We start from the raw sequence: 3,607 nt of genomic DNA, 5'->3' as shown, positions 1-3,607 counted from the left end.
TTAGAGCAGGGGGCTGTAGGTCTATGTTAGAGCAGGGGGCTGTAGGTCTATGTTAGAGCAGGGCTGTAGGTCTATGTTAGAGCAGGGCTGTAGGTCTATGTTAGAGCAGGGGGCTGTAGGTCTATGTTAGAGCAGGGCTGTAGGTCTATGTTAGAGCAGGACTGTAGGTCTATGTTAGAGCAGGGGGCTGTAGGTCTATATTAGAGCAGGGGGCTGTAGGTCTATGTAAGAGCAGGGCTGTAGGTCTATGTTAGAGCAGGGGGCTGTAGGTCTATGTTAGAGTAGGGCTGTAGGTCTATGTTAGAGCAGGGCTGTAGGTCTATGTTAGAGCAGGGCTGTAGGTCTATGTTAGAGCAGGGCTGTAGGTCTATGTAAGAGCAGGGGGCTGTAGGTCTATGTTAGAGCAGGGCTGTAGATCTATGTTAGAGCAGGGCTGTAGGTCTATGTTAGAGCAGGGCTGTAGGTCTATGTTAGAGCAGGGGCTGTAGGTCTATGTTAGAGCAGGGCTGTATGTCTATGTTAGAGCAGGAGGCTGTAGGTCTATGTTAGAGCAGGGCTGTAGGTCTATGTTAGAGCAGGGCTGTAGATCTATGTTAGAGCAGGGCTGTAGGTCTATGTTAGAGCAGGGCTGTAGGTCTATGTTAGAGCAGGACTGTAGGTCTATGTTAGAGCAGGGCTGTAGGTCTATGTTAGAGCAACGGGCTGTAGGTCTATGTTAGAGCAGGGCTGTAGGTCTATGTTAGAGCAGGGCTGTAGGTCTATGTTAGAGCAGGGCTGTAGGTCTATGTTAGAGCAGGGGACTGTAGGTCTGTGTTAGAGCAGGTCTGTAGGTCTATGTTAGAGCAGGACTGTAGGTCTATGTTAGAGCAGGGGGCTGTAGGTCTATGTTAGAGTAGGGCTGTAGGTCTATGTTAGAGCAGGGCTGTAGGTCTATGTTAGAGCAGGGCTGTAGGTCTATGTTAGAGCAGGGCTGTAGGTCTATGTTAGAGCAGGGGACTGTAGGTCTATGTTAGAGCAGGGGGCTGTAGGTCTATGTTAGAGCAGGGCTGTAGGTCTATGTTAGAGCTGGGCTGTAGGTCTATGTTAGAGCAGGGGACTGTAGGTCTATGTTAGAGCTGGGGGCTGTAGGTCTATGTTAGAGCAGGGTTGTAGGTCTATGTTAGAGCAGGGCTGTAGGTCTATGTTAGAGCAGGGCTGTAGGTCTATGTTAGAGCAGGGCTGTAGGTCTATGTTAGAGCAGGGCTGTAGGTCTATGTTAGAGCAGGGCTGTAGGTCTATGTTAGAGCAACGGGCTGTAGGTCTATGTTAGAGCAACGGGCTGTAGGTCTATGTTAGAGCAGGGCTGTAGGTCTATGTTAGAGCAGGGGGCTGTAGGTCTATGTTAGAGCAGGGGGCTGTAGGTCTATGTTAGAGCAGGGGGCTGTAGGTCTATGTTAGAGCAGGGCTGTAGGTCTATGTTAGAGCAGGGCTGTAGGTCTATGTTAGAGCAGGGGGGCTGTAGGTCTATGTTAGAGCAGGGCTGTAGGTCTATGTTAGAGCAGGACTGTAGGTCTATGTTAGAGCAGGGGGCTGTAGGTCTATATTAGAGCAGGGGGCTGTAGGTCTATGTAAGAGCAGGGCTGTAGGTCTATGTTAGAGCAGGGGGCTGTAGGTCTATGTTAGAGCAGGGGGCTGTAGGTCTATGTTAGAGCAGGGCTGTAGGTCTATGTTAGAGCTGGGCTGTAGGTCTATGTTAGAGCAGGGGACTGTAGGTCTATGTTAGAGCTGGGGGCTGTAGGTCTATGTTAGAGCTGGGGGCTGTAGGTCTATGTTAGAGCAGGGTTGTAGGTCTATGTTAGAGCAGGGCTGTAGGTCTATGTTAGAGCAGGGCTGTAGGTCTATGTTAGAGCAGGGCTGTAGGTCTATGTTAGAGCAGGGCTGTAGGTCTATGTTAGAGCAACGGGCTGTAGGTCTATGTTAGAGCAGGGCTGTAGGTCTATGTTAGAGCAGGGCTGTAGGTCTATGTTAGAGCAGGGCTGTAGGTCTATGTTAGAGCAGGGGACTGTAGGTCTGTGTTAGAGCAGGTCTGTAGGTCTATGTTAGAGCAGGACTGTAGGTCTATGTTAGAGCAGGGGGCTGTAGGTCTATGTTAGAGTAGGGCTGTAGGTCTATGTTAGAGCAGGGCTGTAGGTCTATGTTAGAGCAGGGCTGTAGGTCTATGTTAGAGCAGGGCTGTAGGTCTATGTTAGAGCAGGGGACTGTAGGTCTATGTTAGAGCAGGGGGCTGTAGGTCTATGTTAGAGCAGGGCTGTAGGTCTATGTTAGAGCTGGGCTGTAGGTCTATGTTAGAGCAGGGGACTGTAGGTCTATGTTAGAGCTGGGGGCTGTAGGTCTATGTTAGAGCAGGGTTGTAGGTCTATGTTAGAGCAGGGCTGTAGGTCTATGTTAGAGCAGGGCTGTAGGTCTATGTTAGAGCAGGGCTGTAGGTCTATGTTAGAGCAGGGCTGTAGGTCTATGTTAGAGCAGGGCTGTAGGTCTATGTTAGAGCAACGGGCTGTAGGTCTATGTTAGAGCAACGGGCTGTAGGTCTATGTTAGAGCAGGGCTGTAGGTCTATGTTAGAGCAGGGGGCTGTAGGTCTATGTTAGAGCAGGGGGCTGTAGGTCTATGTTAGAGCAGGGGGCTGTAGGTCTATGTTAGAGCAGGGCTGTAGGTCTATGTTAGAGCAGGGCTGTAGGTCTATGTTAGAGCAGGGGGCTGTAGGTCTATGTTAGAGCAGGGCTGTAGGTCTATGTTAGAGCAGGACTGTAGGTCTATGTTAGAGCAGGGGGCTGTAGGTCTATATTAGAGCAGGGGGCTGTAGGTCTATGTAAGAGCAGGGCTGTAGGTCTATGTTAGAGCAGGGGGCTGTAGGTCTATGTTAGAGTAGGGCTGTAGGTCTATGTTAGAGCAGGGCTGTAGGTCTATGTTAGAGCAGGGCTGTAGGTCTATGTTAGAGCAGGGCTGTAGGTCTATGTAAGAGCAGGGGGCTGTAGGTCTATGTTAGAGCAGGGCTGTAGATCTATGTTAGAGCAGGGCTGTAGGTCTATGTTAGAGCAGGGCTGTAGGTCTATGTTAGAGCAGGGCTGTAGGTCTATGTTAGAGCAGGGCTGTATGTCTATGTTAGAGCAGGAGGCTGTAGGTCTATGTTAGAGCAGGGCTGTAGGTCTATGTTAGAGCAGGGCTGTAGATCTATGTTAGAGCAGGGCTGTAGGTCTATGTTAGAGCAGGGCTGTAGGTCTATGTTAGAGCAGGACTGTAGGTCTATGTTAGAGCAGGGCTGTAGGTCTATGTTAGAGCAACGGGCTGTAGGTCTATGTTAGAGCAGGGCTGTAGGTCTATGTTAGAGCAGGGCTGTAGGTCTATGTTAGAGCAGGGCTGTAGGTCTATGTTAGAGCAGGGGACTGTAGGTCTGTGTTAGAGCAGGTCTGTAGGTCTATGTTAGAGCAGGACTGTAGGTCTATGTTAGAGCAGGGGGCTGTAGGTCTATGTTAGAGTAGGGCTGTAGGTCTATGTTAGAGCAGGGCTGTAGGTCTATGTTAGAGCAGGGCTGTAGGTCTATGTTAGAGCAGGGCTGTAGGTCTATGTTA

The sequence above is a fragment of the Salmo salar genome, unplaced genomic scaffold (genome assembly GCF_905237065.1).
Source record: "Salmo salar unplaced genomic scaffold, Ssal_v3.1, whole genome shotgun sequence".
NCBI classification, from domain to species: Eukaryota; Metazoa; Chordata; class Actinopteri; order Salmoniformes; family Salmonidae; genus Salmo; species Salmo salar.
Note: the sequence above shows the minus strand (reverse complement) of the source record.